Raw genomic sequence first — 25,099 nt, forward strand, 5'->3', positions numbered from 1 at the left:
GGCCTCACGCTAACGCACATAGTGCGCTTGGTTGACAGGCGCAGTGTGGATATTCTGTTTTTCCAAACCCTAGGATGCACGCAACCCTAGAGCTACACCCCTAAGATAGACAGGGGGCTCTGGGGTGTGCCGGGCTCGCCTACGCATGCATCGAAACGGCACGCCGCGTCGCCGCCTGCTCCGGCTTGTTCCAGGCTCGGCCTCGCGCTAACGCATGCAGTGCGCTTGTTTGACAGGCGCAGTGCGAATATTCTATTTTTTTCAAACCCTAGAATGCACGCAACCCCAGAGCCACACCCCTAAGATAGACAGGAGGCTCTGGGGTGTGAAGGACTCGCCTACGCATGTGGCGCTACGACACGCCACGTCGCCACCTGCTCCGGCTCGTTCCAAGCTCAGCCTCGCAGGGGGTGGGGAGAGGGGTCACGACCCCCCTCCCACCCCCTTCTTAGCCTTGCGCTAACACACGCAATGCGCTTGGTTGACAGGCACAGTGTAGATATCCTGTTTTTCCAAATAAGTGTCACAAATAAAAAATGGGGGGGGGGCAACCCCCCCCCCCACCTCCAGTGACAGGGGTTGCATCATGTACACGCAAAAAATAGATGCAGGACACAACTCTAGACAAATAAAGTGCATTTGGTTAGACAAAGTAGTGGAGTATCATAAACAATGCAGTTTCGGAATACATACATGAATACAGGGGCTGTAGCAAGTACAGAAAACACAGATGCAGTACAAACCTAAAGACAAATGCAGTGCTTTTGGTTAGATGTAGAAGTGCGTTATCATAAGCAATGCAGTTTCGGGGACACATACAATACATATAAAACGTGAAAAAATGCCCATTCGCACATATATATACTGTATGAGTTATTTATATAATATAAAACACACACACAAATTCGTCCATATACGCTGCTGCAAAAAGCAGATGAAACACAACAACAGAAAAAATAGTCTTTTCATACATTATCTACCTTAGAGAGCACACAATATACAACATGAACCCTAGTTCTTGTCCATGCATAGGCTTTTACCCAGAAAAAAAGACAGATGACTGTTACTGCGTCTGCGACTATGACAGGGAAGTAAGACCAAGGCTTGTAATTAGATTTCATAGCTCAGGCGGCGCGTCTTCATAATACAACATGTTCGAAGGATTGAACAACGGCTAGAAAATGTATCCCGCCTTCCAATCTTCAATAGCAGGCTGAAAGAAATTAAAAAAATGCAAACCAGTGATTAAAAAAAGGTTGTCATAAGAACAAAAGGTGAAAAATAAAAACATAAAAAAAGTTACAAGAAAAGAAGAAACAGAGAAGGGATTACATTAGATTTTACAATTTTGTCGACTAGACCTTGGCCGTCATACAACTGCGTCAACCTCAGAACATAGATTCCACACTCGTTTGTTCCATGTGCTGGCACGACTGGGTAAGAGGGCTTCTCTGCCAATTTAACCCAGTCAGGGTGGTTCTTAGATTTATACAATTTTCACCATAAATCACCTTAAGCAGCTGAGTCATCTTCCTCATCCGGCAAAAACGGCAGCACAAAGTATAATAACACATGTCAAAGATCAGTAATTATTTAGACGAACCAAAAAATACAAAGTTCTTCTCAATGTCTAGACAGTCCCTCTTTTAAATGCACATGAGGTCATTTCCTTTTATCACTCTTTTACACAGATTGGGGTGTGTGAGAGAAAATGCAGTTCTGTCACGCATATGTTGCAGTGCACTATATTAACAAGTGTGGTGCTATGTGTGCTAACATTGCACGTGCAGTTTATAAAAAATATGCAGTAGGAGAAACACAAAAAAGTTTTGAACTTGGCTAGAAAAATGACATACCACTTCAGTGCAATCCGAGTGGTAGTTAGTCCTGCGCCACTTTGTCATGAAATTAGGATGGCCAGTGTACTTCCTAGTGTCATGGATATCAATCGTCTGGCGATGCTGGTTCATCGTGTAGAAGGAATAATGACCATCCTTGGAGGGCGCATCATAATCTGTCACATCAAAAAACAAAATGAAAAATGAAAAGTTCGTTCGACACATAGCACTAGGACCACTGTTCCAAAATAACTCTAAAAATAAATGCAACAAACCAGAAAATAAATGACGGAAAACAATGGCCTTACCAGTTTTGCGTCCAACAGGTTTTCGTTACCGCTCACAAAAACCTTGAACTTCTTAACTGCATCTTCTAGAACAAATGGGGTATGAACAACTGGCAACACAGGGTGTCCTTCATCATCTTTCTTCACAAAGGTTTCCATTTGAAGAACATACTGCATAGAAAAAGAAAAAAATAGGGCATGAAAAAAAAGAATAAAACATGCATGCACGCATGGACATGAAAAAATTGGTACAAGAGGAAAAATGACAACACACGTTCACCAGAATGATAAACTAAACTCATTTAAGGGTTTTCTTCCAGTACTTGATGACAAAATCCATGAGATACGAGTCCATTAAAGCTCCTTTGCGAAATGTATTATAGATATAGTCAACTTTGTAATTTTTCACATCACCAAAAGAATTATTCACCATAAAGAACACATTCCTGCAGTAAACATACACAGATGGGATCAATAAAATAAACTTAAAAACAAAACACACAAAAAGGATGAAGGGCACACACATAAAACTTACTCGTGGTATTTGGTTACAAAATCTTTGCTGAGAACGAGATCCTTTATTATCCTTGTCTCATCAATATATTTGAACCTCAGGGGCTTCAATTTCTCTAAAGAGCCTCTCAACTTAAAAGCCCTCTCACCTACCCTCTTGTTCGAAAATACTTCAGCCTCATCCACAGGAGGACGATTTATTGTTGCACTCCTAGTCCTAGTGACGTGTGGCACCGGCGTAACAAAATCATCATCAACATCAACTACCTCATGAGGAGAGCCAGGGCGAGCAACCTTTTCACAAGCAGGTCCAGATAAAGCATCTGTGTTCAAAACATCTCCAGCAGAAGTACCAGAGTTCTCTGGAGAGATTTCAATGGTACAATCCTCCATAACTACCTCAGAACCCTGCGACTCAAACAATGATGTACAGCCTCCATAAAGATCCCCATAAAAACCTGATAATGAGGAGAAAAAAATATGGGAACACTCATCCCAAATACAAAAACAAAAACATTAGATGCATCTCAATAAATATAAAAGAATGCAGTTCACTAAAGAAGAGAATGCAGCCCACTTGTATAGAATAATGCAGCCCACTTGTCTAGAACAATGTATCCCACTTGTATAGAATAATGCAGCTCACTTGTATAGAACAATGCAGCTTACTTGTCTACAGCAAATGCAGCTCACTTGTCTACAACAAATGCAGCTCACTTACACAACAAAATATATAGCCATCCATTGTAAATCACACATCTCACTAAACACACTAGTAAAAAAGACCTTAAGAAGCGGAAGCAAGTAGTAGACAAAGAAAAAAGTAAGAGAAATAAAAGAAGTTCACTAAACAAACCTTTATCTGCAAAAATTAGAAGTGATGATAACTCAAGGCAACACTTTGGTGATGTAAACAAACTATAGAGCATGGTCTTTCTGATGTAGCCAATGTGCTCCACTCCAAACTTAGCAACTCGAACACCATCCCAAGCCTGCAAGAATTGAAACATATAGAATCCACAATCATGCTGGCAATAAAAGAACAAAAAACATCAGTTTCACATAATGAAAATGTAAAAGAAAAGTTGAGCAGTATGGTAGACAGGGGCTACAAGGAACATACCCATTTGGCTGCAATGGGACAATAACATGTTTCAACACAAATACATCAAGTGTAGGAGGATTTAATGGCTCAACATAACTTGAACTGCCTTCTTTCCATGCACGCTTGATATTTTTAACCATCCTCCTAAAAATCCTGTTTGCATCGTAGCTGCCAGGTCTACTGAGCGAGTCAATAAATTCAAACCGCCTTTCCTTCAAATTCAAGGCGACTACACAATAATGACCAACGCCATCCCTCATCTCCAACGGATCAAATGTTGCAAACAAGACCTATTGGAAGTAATAAATAAATAAAATAATTACAAGAACAAGAAAGGGAACACTCTAAAAACCAACACACAGAAAATGGTCTTCAACACATAAAAACATTACTCACCATATCTTTGTTATCAACACGCTCATCGGCTTTTGAAGAGAACAACAATTTCACACTCCTGCTTACAGTACCACCATGCCAAATACTTGTCTATCAAAACAAAACCAAACAACGCAATAGTGCTCAAGCAAACAGGTCATCACACCAAAACAGAAAAGAAAATCAAAAAACAAAAACAAAAATTTCAGCATGCTTACACAAATATGGTATGGGACAACCATCGTCGGAGATCCCTTAAACTTATCTACCGGCAAAGGTACCCCAAGATCTACAAGGGATGTAGTGAGCATCCCTTTATCCCAAAAAGATTGACCAACTTCGCCAATGGTAATATCAGACATCTCAGTTTTAAAAGCAATCATGTCCCTGATTTTTTTATGAAAAACTGAAACATAAGATACTACAAAGATAACAAGAATGAGAAAGGGCAAAGACTGAAATTAGAAAATACATATGAACAAAACAATTTTTAAAAAGCCATACTTCTTATTTTTATCCTTTCGAGACCTCGTAACAGCACTGTACAACTCATTGTATATTTTCAGAAGAGCTGGATCAATGCTCGACGGTGTCACAACAGGAAGTTCGTCATCTGCAATAAAAAGGTGAAGTTCACTTATAAAAAAATGAAGTCCAATATTAAGATAAGGAAATTCTGCTAACTATTTTGAAAATCACCAACAAATGATGAAGTTTCACTTATCATTAAACATCTAATGCAGCTACCATAGTAATTAAAAAAATTGAATGAGAAAAACTTCAACTTCACTGTTCGAAACAGAAATCTCACCTTCAGTGTCAGAGTATTCATGTTGTTGTTCTTCAGAGCTGACCAAAACATTTACTTGTCTAGGTTGTGATGAAACCACCACAGCCTCACTGGACTGCCCTATTGTATCAACATCAACATTATCTGGGCTTACAACAGTCTGGTCAACCACAACATCCTTGGGTACCTCAGCTGCATGAGGCCCCACTCTGGATATAGCAGAAACATCGTTGGGCGTTAGACAAACAGGATACACAGCAACTATACCAACAGGAATGACATTCTCCAGCGGCTTTTCAATGCCAACATCAGGATCTTCATGCCGACTAGGGGAAATAGTATCGTGGGACTCCTGATCTATGGAAGGTTCTACACTATCGATGGCAACTGATACAGAAGCGTCAACACTGCCACTAGCAGCAACAACACAATCCCCTGGTTCACATCAACATGAACTTCTACGTTTTCATCTCCAGGCTGTAAAAAGTTTTAAAAAGACACAATGACACAAATGAGCGAGGGGTTAAGTGACACAACAACACACACTTCACTTATGTCAAAGCCTGTAGTCCATATATGTAGAATAACTACAGTTCACTTATGTCAAACACTGCAGCCCACACATGTCAAAGAACCACCGTCCATAAATGTAAAAAGAAATGCAGTTCACTTATCTCAAACACTGCAGCCAACATATGCAAAAAAGAACTGCAGTTCACTTCTATCAAAGACTGAAGCTCACACATGTAAAACTACGCAGCTCACATATGTAATGAAAATGCACATGAGTGAACAGAACAGCATACGTCAAGCTTATAAGAACAACAAAATATTATATTACAACCCACTAAAAGAAAAAATAATTCCACTAAACCTTATTAGCTACAACATCCGGAGGGGACGATGCATCAGCCAAGTCCTCGTCCTTCTCACAGCCATCGTAGGAATCTTTGTGCACATCACAAGCACCAACTCCAGTCTATTGGCATAGAACAAACCAAAACAAAAATAAGATGGTAATGACCAAAAAGGAAAAAAACTTCATCTATGCACAAGCAGTAAACATTTTACAAAATCGTGAGGTACACAAAAACACAATAAAATGGAAAGCAAAAAAATCAAGTTCCAAAAGGGAGGCACATGGCAGAACAGGCATGGCAGAAGTACTTATACCTGACCAATTCCATCGTCCCTAGATGCATCGACACTAGAAGATTCCACTCCAGCCTATGACAAAAAACAAATAGTCAGTAGCAGTCCACATAATACACGAAAGAGGCTCAAAATCACAAAAAACCTAGAACGTACATTATAAGCGCCGGCGCCAGCATCCTGACGGTTCATTTCATCCAAAATGTGCTCAGCATCCTTTCGATACCATAGTTTTTTTCCTATGAATGTTTCAACTGAGCATACGAAGACCGATTCGTCACTACAATCTTCAGACTTTGAACCACGCCATAATCAAAATTGTGAGCAGCAACAATATCTTCATCTCGTGGGCCATGGCCAGTAGGGAAAAAACCAGCAACTGTCCTCAACCTGTCACCAGAGGTTGGCAAATCTTCAATTAACTTCAAAACCTTCAGAAGAAGCTCATCAATCTCCTCATGTTTTTTGCCGCCAACAAATGTCTGTTTACGAGAGCTTCTATTATCAAACACCCAACGAGCGGTGAAACCACGAGTAGACGGTGCCTCATCATCACAGGCAGGAAGCTGGCTACAGATAGGCTCATAAAACCTAGCATGAGTGCCAGGCCCCGCATCAGAGCCGCCACATAACACTGCAGTAGCATGGTTGTATGCAATATCACCTGACGCCTTCCACTGAAAAAAACACAAAAGGGAACAAAAGTACACATGTGAATACTAGAAAGTTCAGATTTATAATGAATGCACTTAAAAAAACCTCAGATGCACTAACCAGCAGCTTCCCAAATTTGTAAGATTCCAAATAAATCTTTCCCCTGACAAGCATATCCTCATTGTATAACTTCATCAGGTCCTTGGTCATCAGGTATGACGTGCGTGGCGTCAACGTGTGCATAACTGAAAATTTGCGAAGCTTAAAGCAATCAAGATACATAATCAAGGGGACAATGGCACAACCCTCTGCACAATTCTGCTTGCTGCCTTGTGTCTGCCACCTCACCACAGCTGCTTGCAGCTCATCAACAACAAGCTGACAAAAGTCCATCTGCGCCATAGCCGCATAATCCATGTTCTCAACCATGGCAGCAACCCTGCCCAAACAAACTGCAGGCCCAGGGCACATCAAATTCTGTTAAAGTATCAGGAAGAACACCTTGATAGCAAGATCAACCGTCACATGGTCATCTTCCTGCACCAACACCTCCAGCTTCTGAGGCAAGTCCTTAACACCTATACTTTTTGAACAGTCAAAGCCAAGCTCGTCCTTGAGAGCAGTCAACGAGTCATCATGGCCGCTGGTTGCAGGCATTGGTGCAGTGTGACTTCCCATAAGTAAATCAAAAATGTGATGAAGTGCATCATGATTGATTTAAAGAAACCTGCCATTCCCAAAGTCCATTATCATTGTGGCAGGGTCAATCACTCCATTCGGATAGCACATAAGAATGCGCGACACATTTTTCCTTACTGTCAGTTCAAAGTAAAAAACTGAATCCCACATCCCGAACACGACTACTGTGCTTCTTTCAATAAAGCATCAGCTTTGCAAATAGTGGGGAGCAACAAACGTACGGTCTTGTTGAATCGAGCATCATCTCCCTCAGCATCATCTTCAATTGCATTGCTCTTACTAGATTTATTCCTCTATGTAAAGGGAAATGCAGTCCACATTAGAAGATTAGCCATAAAAAGACAAATAAAAAAACACAGATAGAATAACAATGAAGGAAAAAAATGCAGTCCACTTCAACAAATCTTTGGGACAACACCCGTCCCTCACCAGAGTCAGCACCAACACCTTCATCACCATCATCACGGGGACGCTTGGGTTGACTCTTAGATGAACCACAGTCTTTCCGTCTACCAGCCTGAGCATCCCTCACAAAATCAGCAAGGACAAAGTCGTCGTCGTCAGAGTTGGGATCTTCACTGACATGTGGTCATTTGCGCTGAGGATCCTTTGCACCAGCTTCAGCAGTTCTCTTTCTAAGATTCTCGTTCATGCAAGCAACACGTGGACTCCGCCGAGGAGTACCACCTTCCTCACCAACAGAACTCAGTCTCTTCTTCGGCAAAGCAGGCCGCTTGGCTTTGACAAATTTGGCACCCTTGTTAGCACCATCTGCAGCTCTCCTCTGCTTCTCCTTCTCCGCATACTCTTTTGAGTGATTTTCAAACATCAACTTCTTCTTGCTTTGGTTCAATTCATATGCACGAAGCTATTCTGAGACCATCCACTCCTGTGTAACTTCCTTTGTACCATCAACAGACTGAGATTGTGTTTCAGACAAGACGGGACATCTCTGGTCAAAGCTCGCACCAACGTCACCCTCTGCAAAATAATGGTCAATCAATTGAGTAACCTCCTCAAACCCAGGCGCCCCAACATGAAAAAAAGACACTGCGTCAAAATGAAGTTTAACTATGGTCATTAAAAAGTGCACAAGAAGAACAAATACAGTACACTTATACATATAAATGCAGAGCTGCAATCATAAGCCAAACAAAAACTAAAGCAGTTCATATATCAATGTAATGGAGTACACACATACGCACGGAAAAACCTGAATATAAAAAACAATGCAGTTCACACATACATAAAGTGGAGTTCACATATACATATAAATGTAGTGCTGCATACACTAACTTCACCGTTTGTTAGCAAAAGAATGCCAGACTAGATACAACAAGGCAACACCAATTTGTACAACATCAACTAAGCACCATACACAAAGTAAACAAAGCATAAACATCAAAAAATAGCAGATATTTATAAGAACAATCCATTTCAAAACTCTCAAGACACATATCAAATTCAAACAGAAAATAGGGATACAACCAAATTGGCAAATTAAAAACAATAAAAATAAAACAAATACATACCAGAAGGAGGGGCCACACATATGGGAGAAGATTCAATTGGTTAATTCAATTGATGTACCACATACCAGAAGGAGGGGCCACACATATGGAACGATCAAGACCGAGGGCACGAAAAATGTACCACAAAAAAGGGGATGAACGGCGGCAGTGGGGGCGGGAGCGGGAACGAAACGAAAAGGGTTGCGGGAGCGCAGCGGGAAAGGCTGGCGGAGCGGACGAGGACGCGGAATGCAGCAATAGGGACCCCTTGTGGACAGCGGTTCCGCGGGCGATGGCGGTTGCTGCAGGCGACAATGGTTTTGCTTGAGGGAGAGATGCTTCGGGAGCGGCTGCAAGAGAGGACAGAGGTTTATTCTCGGTCTCTCCCTATGAGCGGAGCGGTCGGATCGCCTGGGAGGGCCACATCTGAGGCCCGTGTGGGAAAGAGTTACGTCAAACGGGCCAGCCCAAAACGGGTCGGCCCGGCTAAATAAGACGGAGCAGAAAGGAACGAATAAGTTAATACGAGCGTAGTTTGCTGTGAAGAACAATGAAGGTCGGACAGTCAAACAAATAAATAAATACAGTTGAAAAAAAAATTAAATACGGAAAAACAACGCGTGTGTTAAGATAACGCGTCATAAAAATAACTCTTACCTCCAAATAAGTGCCACAAATAAAAAAATGGGGGGCGGGCAACCCCCTCCCCACACACCTCCTATGGTAGGGGCTGCATCACATACACGCAGAAAAATAGATGCATGACGCAACTCTATACAATAAAGTGCATTTGGGTAGACAAAGCAGTGCAGTATCATAAGCAATGCAGTTTTGGAATACATACATGAATACAGGGACTGTAGCAAGTACAACAAAATACTAGTGCAGTACAAACCTATAGACAAATTCAGTGCTTCTGGTTAGACGAAGAAGTTCTGTACCACATGCAATGCAGTTTCAGGAACACGTATGATACATATAAGCGTGAAAAATACTCGTTCGCATAGAACATGGTGGTTAGCAGATTGTACTGATGAAAAATAAAATAAAACCATGCTAAAAAAATCATGTTCGGGCACAACCGCACAATCCGAGCGGTTCCATCGCCACAAACCCACGATCACAGATGCAACCCCAACCCACGATCTGCACAACCGCATCGTCAGCGAGATCGCACAGTTCATCCGCGGCGACCATCCCCCCCTTTAAAATCAGACCCCTGCCAACGCTTTCTCATCCACAAAAAGCATCCATTGTGCTGCCACCAAATCACTCCATCACACCAATCTCCATAGAAGACACCAAGCCCTGCTGCCGGCGATGGGGTTCATCGACGAGTACTGGGACATGGAGGCGCATGGCAACACCAAGTTGCATGTCATCCACACCAATGACAAGAAGCAGATGACAACCTCCCTCGAGCAGTACGAGAGCCACCTCAGGCTCTAGCGTCACAAGACCATCGGGATTGATATCGAGTACAACAACGAGCCTGACGCGATGCAGAAACCCGCCCTTGTCCAACTCTCCGTCAGTAAGACTCAGCCGATGCTGCTCTTCCAACTGAGCACCGCTGAAAGGTGCACCGTATTTGACAACTTCCTCACCGACCCCAGGTACACCTTTGCTGGCTTCTCCATCAGTGGCGACAAAACCAGGCTAGAGCGCGTCAATCTGGAGGTCGCGAACTTCATCGACATCCAGAAGGAATAGAGGGTGCCCAAGACCACAAAGAGTTGGAATCCCTTGCATACATCGTCGACATGCTTGTCGACGACTACTACAACAACATGAAGAAGGTGATCACCGATGATGAACACAAGCACTGGGCCACCCTGCCTCTGACCATAAGGCACATCGAGTACGTGGCAAAGGACGCCTATGCAGCGTACGAGCTATGGAGCCACATCACCCTCTCCCAGGACGGGCTTCACCATGAAAAGCTGGAGAAGGAGGAGCCCCCCAAGAAGCGCGCCAGGAGCAGCTGGGGAGACGCTAACTGGTGAAGAAGCAGACGGTGCCGGCCAAGAGCCAACATTGCTCGCGTTGTTTTAGATTTATCATCAGATTTGCTTTCTGTTGTTTGCTTATGTATCGTTAGTTTGCTTGTGATCATTTGCTTTTGCTGAACTTAGTTTTCTTGTCATACAGAATGGCTTGTAATGATGAACTTTGCTTATGTTATGAAGAACTTTATTTGAATTATGATGCATCCATTGCATAAAGTATGTGATTTGAGCAGTGCACAAAACGAACAAAGATGCAGTTCACAAATAGGACGCATGCATTGCAAAAATGTGTACACCTGCAGTATAACACCATGACAAATGCACTACACACATACCCAACAAAGCACTGCACACCGTACACTAGAAAAAATAATACATAAGAGCAAAAACACGAAAAGAAAATGCGACCTATATATGTAGTGCGAAATATGTGAACATGTAGTACAGAGACATGATCAATGCATTGCACAAATGATTTACTAAGTAGTGCACGCCCCTACATTTGAAAAATATGCAAGACGGAAAAATACACCTGCAGTACAACACTCTGACGAATCCAGTGCACACGTACCCAACAAAGCAGTGCACACCGTACACTAGAAAAAAATACGTAAGAGGAAAAAACACGAAAATAAAAATGTGACCAGCATGCAGTGCACAAAAATGCACATGTATATGTAGTGCGGAATATCTGAACATGCAGTACACAATCAGGATCAATGCAGTGCACAAACGATTTATTAAGCAGTGCACGCCCCTACATTAGAAAAATATGCAAGACGAAAAAATACAAAGAAAAAAATTGACCACCCATGTGAAACTAGGCCCCGGCTAGTCTCGTAGTAAGTCTACGCCCACAGTTGGCGAGTCCGTTCTGAGCCACGATGCAAGGGGCCGGGCACACATGGGCCCACAGGTCAGAGGGATAGAGCAGTGAGCGGCGCGTATAAGCGCACAAATAAGTAACACGTGAGTTTGATACGGATGCCTCGACAGGGCTTATAAACAGGTCGTGCACGCTCTCTGCGGGTGAGCTGGGACTAAACATTAGGGCACACACACAACGCATAGGGAACCAGCCGTGCTGACAGGCCAACTTGGGTCGAATACGTCTTCACTCCCCAATCAAAGGCCCAACACGCAAAAGAGAGGCCGCTGAAAATTAAAAAAATCCCACATACCACTCCCCAAACATAGGCCCAACCACACGTTCTGTAGTTCGTTGTGATACGACAATGCAGTTCGCTATATTCAAGTAAGCAGTGTTGTTGCTTCTCAAATGCATTCATCTACACTGAATCAGAATCAATCTACCACCTAACACCACCAACAACATTTACTTCCGTTTCTCAATTGGTTGCATAAAAACCAATCCATTCGTGCTCCAGACTAACACAACCCCCCCCCCCCGTTCCTCTTTTTCTTCAAATCGTAGATCTAGGGTTCCTCCCATCCCTAGTTGTCCTATGAAATTCCACTAAACCCGCCATGGACTGTAAGTGTGGGTGTTTGGCAAGGATGGCACTGGTAGCGGACACATGCGTGTACGCAAATGGTCTAGAGCTCACCAACACCGAGTGGCGCGGCATGCTCGGGTGCGTGATGATTCTCAACAGGGGGTTTTGGGCACCATTTCTTCATCGCCTCACACCCGCAGACCTATAGGGAAGTTGGGTATGTTTTTCCCTCACAATTTTTGACACAATCTAGGCTGCAAATGCAGATCTGAATGTATGTTTCCATCAATTTGTTCAGTAGTACCAACAAATACAAACAAAATTTGTATTGTTGTTCAGATTTGTTAGCCATTAAAACTAGATAGTTCCACCTATTTTTCTTCAGTACCACACCAAGTATCAACACTAATTAGATCATAACCTCCAACACATGAACAAAAAAAGAGGTTCAAAAGATCAGTGTTGCGGTTCTCTTAACATGTTGGCGAAGTACACTCTGATGAGTGCAGTGCGGAAGTGTTTAGTAGTATCAACAAATACATAAACACTATTCTGATCACGGGATGAGAATAATATTTTGATCACAACCTGAACTGCCTGAGTAACGCGCCTGAACTTCCCTCTGTACGAACTCGACCTTCGGGCTATCTTCACAACCGTGGCTTCCCCCGCGAATTATTCTGGTCGGTCGTGTTGTCTAGGATGTGAGTGTAATCCAAATACCCGTACTTACATCTAAATGCTCGTTTTGATTCGTAAATTTGCATTTTGGCGGATTCGCTCTCGGGGCGGATGAACTTGTGTCTGCTTACAAGTTTAATGCATTCACTGGATGTTCTCGAACCTCTAACATGATGGGAATTTGGTGTAGGTATGAGTTTCATGGACAATTTGTCGTTAATTTCAACGGATTTGATTTTGGGTTTTGTGTTCTTCGTCCGCGGGAGTGGTTTTTGCGGTTTATGTGGATTTCTTGTTTTTCTATGAAGATAGAGGGTGGATTTGCTTGCAGTAGTGAGATTGGATCCTTCATACGTTGTTAATTTCATTGGGCAGGCGCATACACCCTGAAATTAGGCGATTGGATCTCGTTTCCGCCCGCGTTGATTCGGTTCTTAGATGAGACAGCTTGGTGGCTTTGTCGTTTTGATGTTAGGGCGGAGTAGGATATCGTTCGAGGTCACAGACTGGGAAGGTGTAGTCACCCAAGTGATTAAATCTGAAAACCAAATTCAATAGTGTGTATTTTTCCAATGATTCTACGACTTCTGCACCTTTTGTGTTAGAACTTCTGTTGTTTTTATGCATGTTATTTGGGTGATGCTGCAATACGATCATGTTCGGTTGGTGTTGTTATAAACAATTTGTGTATTTTTTGTTTTTCAGAGTACTCATATGTGTAAATGTGGAGCTGGTCCATAGACACACGGATTCTCTTTTTTATATTTATTCTGTCTTCGGGATTAGCCTTTCGGATCATCCACAATCTATGGCAGAAGTTGGACTTCTATGGTACCACTGGCTGAACTTCCTGGTTTCCACATTGCAAGGCGGTGCAGCATTGCGCTCTATTTTTTGTTTTTTTTTTGTAATTTTCAATTTTTTAATTTGGGTTTGAGTTTGTTCCGTGGGCAACTATGGGATTATTCCCAAGTATGCATGCATACCTTTTTATTTTTTTGTAACATGTTTGCATACTTCGAATAGTGGTAGAAGTTCAGTATGTGTTTAACCTGAACTTACAAGATTTTTGCTTCTGTATAATTTCTTTTTTAAATGTTCATTTGATGTTTTTTAAACCTCCAAACTTCTGTGTTTTTACAATCTGAACTTCATCAATAATTGTTGATAAATTTGTTTGGATTTAAATTTTTTAATAATTGATAACCGCATTGCGTCCTGTCAAAACCTAGCGCGCAGCAATGCGGTAGCGTGAGGCCGAGCATGGCGGGAGGCCCTCCCCCTGCGAGGCCGAGACAGGAATGAGACGGAGGAGGAGGTGATGCGGCATGCCGCGTCATCGCATGCGGAGGCGAGTCCGTCACATCCGTGACCCCACTATCTATCTTAAGGGTGTGGCTCTGGAGTGCGTGCGGTGGGGGTGGAAACAGAATAACCGCATTGCGTCCTGTCAAAACCTAGCGCGCAGCAATGTGGTAGCGCGAGGCCGAGTCGCATGTGTACTTTGTGTGTATTTGAATTTTGAACTTGTGTATTGGGTTTAAGTTGTGTATTTTAGTTAGATATGGACTTCATCTGTTTTTGTATTTGACCTTCTTCTTTTTGTTTCTTAATGTTTTATTTATTCATATGCCTTTACTTTGCTGATTAGTGTACTTGAACTTCTGGTCTTTATTTTTTTGAACTTCTTTGTCTTGTTTGTAGGTGCTTATTTGTGTATGTATTTTTCTTCCCTTGGTAGAGTACTTGACCTTTCTGTTTGTAATCAATTTTTGGTTTTAAGGATACCATCAGATTTGTTATGTGATCTTATCTTTTAAAAATAGGTGCATTCAGGTGGCACTGGTACAGTGACGTCCTAAAAAACGGTTTAAAACCACTTTCCGCGGCATTTGGAACCATCGCCAAGTGAGTGTGTGAGATAGGGCGTCCTTCCCACACGACCCAGAAATCATGGGGGATAGCCCTCCTGGGACCCAGGCAGGGGCCGTGTGCTATCGGGTGAGGCATGGAAACCCAATCATTTCCGTAGGTATGTACATCCCACATGGTGAATCCCAGAAATCATTTCCATAGGTATGTACATCCCACACGGTGAATCCCAGAAATCATTTCCGTAGGTATGTACATCCCACACGGTGAATCCCAGAAATCATTTCCATAGGTATGTACATCCCACAAGGTGAATCCCACAAATCATTTCCGTAGGTATGTACATCCCACACAGTTCTTTGTGTGGAAACGTTTGTGCAAGGTGGCCTAACGCAAACACTTCGCTGTCGGAAGCCATGTGTGATTGTTAGTTGATTGAACACGCCTACTTTCTAGAAACTGTGCAGGTTGTTTGAGTTCATCGCCCACGGTGCTGTCTGAGTAAACATTTGCAATAGAAAACCCCAATAATCAGGGTAATTAGCCTATTATTGATAATCCATGTACTAATCAAACTGATATTTCTTATAAAACATGCCAGATATTTCATATCCGTATAAAAGCAACCAGGATTTCATAATCGAATTACATCAGATAGCTTCGGCACTCAGTTATGCCATTACACAACAGCACCAAGTTTCACATGCAACATTAAAAACCTTTGGAAAGTAGCATCATACACGGTAAATGGACAGATGAATCTCATCTGGGAAACTGCAGAAGCGAAGGAAAATATTGAGCCTTCAGTGATGTTGAAAGTCCTTGCAACTTTAGGCCAGTGGCTATGGATAATTGCCCCCCCAACCTTCGTCCTCTTCAGGAAGACTTCAATATTGTACTGTGGGTGTTGAATCAATACCTTCCTCGCCTCTTGACCATGCAGGTGGTTTGAGAGGTAATCATCGGTGAACTGCTTTGAAAAGTACTGAAAACAAAAGCTATGCATAAATCGTTGTTGTAAGTTTTGAAATGGCGCAAGGGGTAAAAACAAGGTAAAAGAGTGTACCATCCTATAGTTGACTGATGTCTTCTTCATTGTGCAAACAAAGATCTTGTTGTTATTCGTCGCAAGTTTCTTCGTCCTAACAATCTTTCTGAGTTTCTTGACTTGACTGATATTCGTGGACATCCCATTTCCCCATATGCAAAATGGGTCAAACAATGGGTCTAAGCCTCTAACAGTAGGACCTACATGTGCAAGACCAAATTGTAAGAAACCTAAATATTAGAATGATTCCTGCAACTGCACAATAATGTGCTATTAGCCAAAGGACCCTGCGTGAACAAACCTCGATGGTAAACCGCTGTGTCTCCCATTGTTTCCCTACAACACACATAAGGAAGATCTTGATCAGGTTAATTGAGAGTTGCCATACTATCAGTAGAATATGTATTGAGTACAGCCAAATTCGATTGGTGTCACATGCATAACAATACAAAATTGTACCCATAGCAAATGAAAATCAAATTGCAGAACTGAACCAAATAGTTAAATGGACAGCAGACTAAATGAACCAAAATAGTTAACTGAGCACGACATTGCAGAATAGAAACATGTACTAGAAGATAAGACAGTTAACAAAACAAAGAATGCTTGAGAACAGTACTACGAAATGTAGCAATTGTTGGACCAAAGTGTTAACTGAACATTACATTTCAGAGGACCAAACTGTTAACTGAACATCAGATTGCATATTAACATTACAGAGGACAAATCACTAGAAGGCAATGGCGGTGGCCTCGAGAAAACATCACAAACTATATTTTAAAGTAGACCACCGCGCGGCGGTGTTGACGGTGGCCTCGAAGACGAGGTGCTCCTCCAAGATCTGGCGGTCGACACGCATGTCATCCATAGCGACCTCGTTTGGGCGTGCGGTGATACGTCTCCAACGCATCTATAATTTTTTATTGTTCCATGCTATTATATTATCTGTTTTGGATGTTAATGGGCTTATTTATACACTTTTATATTATTTTTGGGACTAACCTACTAACCCAAGGCCCAGTGCAAATTGCTGTTTTTTTGCCTATTTCAGCGTTCCACAGAAAAGGAATATCAAACGGAATCCAAACGGAATGAAACCATCGGGAGAGTTATTTTTGGAACAAACGTGATCCAGGGGACTTGCAGTATACATCAAGAAATCAATGAGGAGGCCACGAGGCAGGGAGGCGCGCATGCCCCCCTAGGCGCACCCCACCCTCGTGGGCCACTTGTAGCTCCACCGACCTACTTCTTCCTCCTATATATACCCATATACCCTGAAAACATCCAGGAGCACCACGAAACCCTATTTCCACTGCCGCAACCTTCTGTACCCAAGAGATCCCATCTTGGGGCCTTTTCCGGAGCTCCGCCGGAGGGGGAATCGATCACGGAGGGCTTCTACATCAACACCATAGCCTCTCCAATACGTAGAGGGATCTCAATACAAAGTTCTCCTCGATCTTCTTGGAGATCTATTCGATGTAACTCTTTTTGCGGTGTGTTTGTCGAGATCCTATGAATTGTGGGTTTATGATCAAGATTATCTATGAACAATTTTTGGTTCTTCTCTGAATTCTTATATGTATGATTTAATTATCTTTGCAAGTCTCTTCGAATTATCATTTTGGTTTGGCCTACTAGATTGATCTTTCTTGCAATGGGAGAAGTGCTTAGCTTTGGGTTCAATCTTGCGGTGTCCTTTCCCAGTGACAGCAGGGGCAGCAAGGCACGTATTGTATTGTTGCCATCGAGGATAAAAAGATGGGGTTTATATCATATTGCTTGAGTTTATCCCTCTACGTCATGTCATCTTGCTTAATGCGTTAATCTGTTCTTATGAACTTAATACTCTAGATGCATGCTGGATAGCGGTTGATGTGTGGAGTAATAGTAGTAGATGCAGAATCGTTTCGGTCTACTTGTCGCGGACGTGATGCCTATATAAATGATCATGCCTAGATATTCTCATAATTATGCCCTTTTCTATCAATTGCTCGACAGTAATTTGTTCACCCACCGTAATACTTATGCTATCTTGAGAGAAGCCACTAGTGAAACCTATGGCCCCCGGGTCTATCTTTTTCATATAAGTTTCCAATCTATTTTATTTTGCAATCTTTACTTTCAATCTATATCATAAAAATACCAAAATTATTTATCTTATTATTATTATCTCTATCAGATCTCACTCTCATAAGTGACCGTGAAGGGATTGACAACCCCTTTATCGTGTTGGTTGCGAGGTTCTTATTTGTTTGTGTAGGTACGAGGGACTTGCGTGTAGTCTCCTACTGGATTGATACCTTGGTTCTCAAAAACTGAGGGAAATACTTACGCTACTTTACTGCATCACCCTTTCCTCTTCAAGGGAAAACCAACGCAGTGCTCAAGAGGTAGCAAGAAGGATTTCTAGCGCCGTTGCCGGGGAGGTTGTACCAAGTCAAGTCAAGATTTGATCTCCCGTCAACAAGCCATTTCTGGCGCCGTTGCCGGGAAGATCTACATCAAGTCAAGACATACCAAGTACCCATCACAAACTCTTATCCCTCGAGTTACATTATTTGCCATTTGCCTCTCATTTTCCTCTCCCCCACTTCACCCTTGCCTTTTTATTCGCCCTCTTTTCTCGTTCCCCTTCTCTTTTCTAGTTCGTCTCTTTTCGCTTGCTTCTTCTGTGCTTGTGTTTTTGATTGTTTGTCACGATGGCTCAAGATAATACTAAATTGTGTGACTTTTCTAATACCAACAATAATGATTTTATTAGCATTCTGATTGCTTCTCTTACCGATGCTGAATCTTGTAAAATTAATACTGCTTTGCTGAATCTTGTCATGAAAGATCCATTTCCGGCCTTCCTAGTGAAGATGCCGCTATCCATCTAAACAGCTTTGTTGATTTGTGTGATATGCAAAAGAAGAAAGATGTGGATAATGATATTGTTAAATTGAAGCTATTCCCGGTTTCGGTTAGAGCTCGTGCTAAAACTTGGTTTTCGTCTTTGCCTAAAAATAGTATCGATTCATGGAATAAGTGCAAAGATGCTTTTATCTCTAAGTATTTTTCTCCCGCTAAGATCATATCTCTTAGAAATGATATTATGAATTTTAAGCAACTTGATCATGAACATGTTCCACAAGCTTGGGAGAGGATGAAATTAATGATACACAATTGCCCTACACATGGTTTGAATCTTTGGATGATTATACAAAAAATTTATGCCGGATTGAATTTTGCTTCTAGAAATCTTTTAGATTCGGTCGAGGGAGTCACTTTTATGGAAATCACTTTAGGAGAAGCTACTAAACTCCTAGATAATATTATGGTTAATTATTCTCAATGGCACACTGAAAAATCTACTAGTAAAAAGGTTCATGCAATAGAAGAAATTAATGTTTTGAGTGGAAAGATGGATGAACTTATGAAATTGTTTGCTAATAAGAGTGTTTCTTCTGATCTTAACGATATGCCTTTGTCTACTTTGATTGAGAATAATAATGAATCTATGGATGTGAATTTTGTTGGTAGGAACAATTTTGGTAATAACGCGTATAGAGGTAATTTTAATCCTAGGCCATTTCCTAGCAATTCCTCTATTAATTATGGTAATTCCTACAACAATTCTTATTGAAATTATAATAATATGCCCTATTATTTTTAATCTAATATTAAAGAATTTATTAGTTCAGAAAAGAATTTCAATGCTTTGATTGAAGAAAAACTGTCTACGATTGATGAGTTGGCTAGGAACGTGGATAGAATTTCTCTTGATGTTGATTCTTTGAAACTTAGATCTATTCCACCTAAGCATGATATCAATGAGTCTCTCAAAGCTATGAGAATTTCCATTGATGGGTGCAAAGAAAGAACCGCTAGGATGCGTGCTAAAAAATATTGCTTTGTGAAAGCATGTTCTTCTAGTTTTCATGATAATAAGGATGAAGATCTAAAAGTGATTGATGTGTCCCCTATTAAATCTTTGTTTTGCAATATGAATCTTGATAATGATGGGACTGGAGATGAGTCAACTTTAGTTAAAAGGTGTCCCAATGATTCGGAGTTTTTAGATCTTAATGCTAAAATTGGTAAAAGTGGGATTGGAGAGGTCAAAACTTTACATAGAAATGAACACACAATTTTGGATTTCAAGGAATTTAATTATGATAATTGTTCTTTAATAGATTGTATTTCCTTGTTGTAATCCGTGCAAAATTCTCTTCATGCTTATAATCAAAATAAAGCTTTTACTAAACATATCGTTGATGCTTTAATGGAATCTTATGAAGAAAAGCTTGAATTGGAAGTTTCTATCCCTAGAAAACTTTATGATGAGTGGGAACCCACTATTAAAATTAGAATTAAAGATCATGAATGTTATGCTTTATGTGATTTGGGTGCTAGCGTTTCCACAATTCCAAAAACTTTGTGTGATGTATTAGGTTTCCGTGAATTTGATGATTGTTCTTTAAATTTGCACCTCGAGGATACCACTATTAAGAAACCTATGGGACGGATTAATGATGTTCTTATTGTTGCAAATAGGAATTAAGTGCCCGTAGATTTCATTGTTCTTGACATTGATTGCAATCCTACATGTCCCATTATTCTTGGTAGACCTTTCCTTAGAACGATTGGTGCAATTATTGATATGAAAGAAGGGAATATTAGATTCCAATTTCCATTAAGGAAAGGCATGGAACACTTTCCTAGAAATAAAATTAAATTACCTTATGAATCTATTATGAGAGCCACTTATGGATTGCATACCAAAGATGACAATACCTAGATCTATTCTTGCTTTTATGCCTAGCTAGGGGAGTTACACGATAGCGATTGTTGGGAGGCAACCCAATTTTATTTTTATTCTTACTTTTTCGTTCTTTTTAGTAATAAATAATTCATCTAGCCTCTGTTTATATGTGGTTTTATGCTTTTAATTAGTATTTGCTCCAAGTAGAACCTTTGGGAAGACTTGGGGAAAGTCTTTGCGATCTTGCTGTAAAAAACAGAAACTTTAGCGCTCATGAGATTTAGTGTCATTGTTTACTGGAGAGTGCGATTAGGTTGATTCTTTTTGCAGGTGATTAATAGATAAATTCCTCACGTCCAGCAATTTATTTTAGAATTTTTGGGGCTACAGAAGTATTCGAAACCTAGAGATTACTACAGACTGTTCCGTTTTTGACAGATTCTGTTTTTCGTGTGTTGTTTGCTTATTTTGATAAATCTATGGCTAGTATCAGAGGTTATGAACCATACAGGAGTTGTAATACAGTAGGTTTAACACAAAAATAAATAAAGAATGAGTTCATTAAAGTACCTTAAGTGGTGGTTTGTTTTCTTATACTAATGGAGCTCATGAGATTTTTTGTTTAAGTTTTGTGTTGTGAAGTTTTCAAGTTTTGGGTAAAGATTTGATGGATTATGGAATAAGGAGTGGAAAGAGCCTAAGCTTGGGGATGCCCAAGGCACCACAAGGTAAAATTCAAGGACAACCAAAAGCCTAAGCTTGGGGATGCCCCGGAAGGCATCCCCTCTTTCGTCTTCTTTTATCGGTAACTTTACTTGAGGCTATATTTTTATTCACCACATGATATGTGCTTTGCTTGGAGCATCTTGTATGATTTGATTATTTGATTTTTTAGTTTACCACAATCATCCTTGTTGTACACACCTTTTGGGAGAGACACACATTAATTGGAATTTATTAGAATACTCTATGTGCTTCACTTATATCTTTTGAGCTAGATAATTCTGCTCTAGTGCTTCACTTATATCTTTTAGAGCACGGTGGTGGTTTTATTTTATAGAAATTATCAATCTCTCATGCTTCACTTATATTATTTTGAGAGTCTTTTAGAATATCATGGAAGTTTGCTTTGGTTAAGAATTAGTCCTAATATGATAGGCATCCAAGATGGGTATAATAAAAACTATCATAAAAAGTGCATTGAAAACTACCATAAAATTCCGCTCGGTGCCACGAGAAACTGGCACGCAAGTATGGTTCAGGCGGGGGCGGTGGACTGTAGACGACGAAGCTTCCTGCGTAAGCCAGACAAGACGGTGCACCAAGATATTTTATATCGCATCCCACACGATTCTTACTAGTAAACTGTTTGTGGTATACCTGATTTTTTTCATTATGTTTTGATAGACAAAATGGTGTTACAGAGGGAAAGGATGGTGTTTGAATTGGTACATTTACGTACAGTGAACATGCAACTAGTACATGAGTGTCCTGTTTAAATTTGGAATTATTCCGGGTTTGTTTGGCATTTTTATGCATTAATTGAGTTTCTGGGCATTTAATGTGCATAATTCAAATTTGAACTATAAGCACATGCTCCAATGGACCAAAGTTTGCTGAAAAATCGCATGTGTGTCTTTGGGTGAATTTATAGGTCCTATGCAAGAAATGGGAATAAAATTCAAACATCTGGGTGCCGTGGCTCGGCCAGAATGATTGAGAAACTTGGTTTTTTAATTCATGTAAATCCAAATCACGACTGAAAATCATGAAACTTGGCATGGTGTCATGACATGGCACCAACATGCTGCAGATTTTTTTTGGGCGAAATGGGACAAGATTTGGTGTAAGCTTCTTGCAAACCGGAGCTTCCCTCAAGAAGGCTCCTGGTTCTGAGAGGGAACATGTCACCTCCGTGTGCGAAACAACATGCGTACACAGCTTCTCCCGCCTTCATTTTTTACACAGGTAGATTAGACCAAATAGAAGTATTGTGCTGAATTTTGGAATTATTCCGTGTTCATTTGGCGTTTTTATACATTAATTGAGTATTTGGGCATTTAATGTGCATAATTCAAATTTAAACTACAAGCACATGCTCCAGTGCACCAATGTTGTTTGAAAAATCACATGTGTGTCCTTGGGTGAATTTCTAGGTCCCATGCAACAGATCGGAGTGAAATTCAAACATCTGGGCATCATGGCTTGGCCGGAAAGATTGAGAAACTTGGTTTTTTAATTCCTGTAATTCCAAAACATGCTTGAAAATCATGAAACTTGGCATGGTGTCATGACATGGCACCAACATGCTGCGGTAATTTTTTTGGCCGAATTAGGACAAGCATTGGTGTAGGCATCTAGCAAACCGGAGCTTCCTCAAGAAGGCTCGTGGTTCCGAGAGGGAACGTGTCACCTCCGTGTGCGAAACGACATACGTACACAACCTTCTCCCGCCTTATTTTTTTACACGGCCAGATCAGACCAAATAGAAGTACCGAGCTAAATTTTGGAATTATTCCGAGCTCGTTTCGCCTTTTTTATACATTAATTATGTTTCTGGGCATTTAATGTGCATAATTCCAATTTGAACTGCAAGCACAGGCTCCAATGCACCAAAGTTGTTTGAAAAATCACATGTGTGTCCTTGGGTGAATTTCTAGGTCCCATGCAAGAGATGGGAGTGAAATTCAAACATCTGGGCGTCATGGCTCGGCCAGAAAGATTGAAAAACTTGGTTTTTTAATTCCTGTAATTCCAAAACACACCTGATAGTCATGAAACTTGGCATGATCTCATGACATGGCACCAACATGCTGCGGTAATTTTTTTGGCCGAATTGGGACAAGCTTTGGTGTAGGCTTCTTGCAAACTGGAGCTTCCCTCAAGAAGGCTCGTGGTTCCGAGAGGGAACGTGTCACCTTTGTGTGTGAAACGACATACGTACACTGCCTTCTCTCGCCTAGTTTTTTTACACAGCTAGATTAGAATAAATAAAAGTACCGTGCTAAATTTTGGAATTATTCGGGGCTCATTTCACCTTTTTATACATTAATTAAGTTTCTGGGCATTTAATGTGCATAATTCAAATTTGAACTGCAAGCACAGGCTCCAGTGCACCAAAGTTGTTTGAAAAATCACATGTGTGTCCTTGGGTGAATTTCTAGTTCCCATGCAAGAGTTGGGAGTGAAACTCAAACATCTGGGCATCGTGCCTCGGCCGGAAAGATTGTGAAACTTAGTTTTTTTAATTCCTGTAATTCCAAAACATGCCTGAAAATCATGAAACTTGGCATGGTCTCATGACTTGGCACCAACATGTTCCGGTAATTTTTTGGCCGAATTGGGACAAGCTTTGGTGTAAGCTTCTTGCAAACCGGAGCTTCCCTCACGAAGGCTCCTGGTTCTGAGAGGGAACGTGTCACCTCCGTGTGCGAAACGACATACGTACACTACCTTCTCCCGCCTTAATTTTTTTACACAGCCAGATTAGACCAAATAGAAGTACCGTGCTAAATTTTGGAATTATTCCGGGCTCGTTTCGCCTTTTTTATACATTAATTGAGTTTCTCGGCATTGAATGTGCATAATTCAAATTTGGAATACAAGCACAGGCTCCAGTGCACCAAAGTTGTTTGAAAAATCACATGTGTGTCCTTAGGTGAATTTCTAGGTCCCATGCAAGAGATGGGACTGAAATTCCAACATCTGGGTGTCGTGGCTCGGTTGGAAAGATTGAGAAACTTGGTTTTTTAATTCCTGTAATTCCAAAACACGCCTGAAAATCATGAAACTTGGCATGATGTCATGACATGCCACCAACATGTTGCGGTAATTTTTTTGGACGAATTGGGACAAGCTTTGGTGTAAGCTTCTTGCAAACCGGAGCTTCCATCAAGAAGGCTCGTGGTTCTGAGAGGGAACGTGTCACCTCCGTGTGCGAAACGACATACGTACACTGCCTTCTCCCACCTTAATTTTTCTACACAGCAAGATTAGACCAAATAGAAGTACCATGCTAAATTTTGGAATTATTCCGGGCTCATTTCGCCTTTTTTATACATTAATTGAGTTTCTGGGCATTTAATGTGCATAATTCAAATTTGAACTACAAGCACAGGCTCCAGTCCACGAAAGTTATTTGAAAAATGACATGTGTGTCCTTGGGTGAATTTCTAGGTCCCATGCAAGAGATGGGAGTGAAATTCAAACATCTAGGCGTTGTGGCTCGGCCAGAAAGATTGAGAAACTTGGTTTTTTAATTCCTGTAAATCCAAATCACGGATGAAAATCATGAAACTTGGCATGGTGTCATGACATGGCACCAACATGCTGCAGATTTTTTTGGCCGAATTGGGACA

The sequence above is a fragment of the Triticum aestivum genome, chromosome 7A (genome assembly GCF_018294505.1).
Source record: "Triticum aestivum cultivar Chinese Spring chromosome 7A, IWGSC CS RefSeq v2.1, whole genome shotgun sequence".
Taxonomy (NCBI): Eukaryota; Viridiplantae; Streptophyta; class Magnoliopsida; order Poales; family Poaceae; genus Triticum; species Triticum aestivum.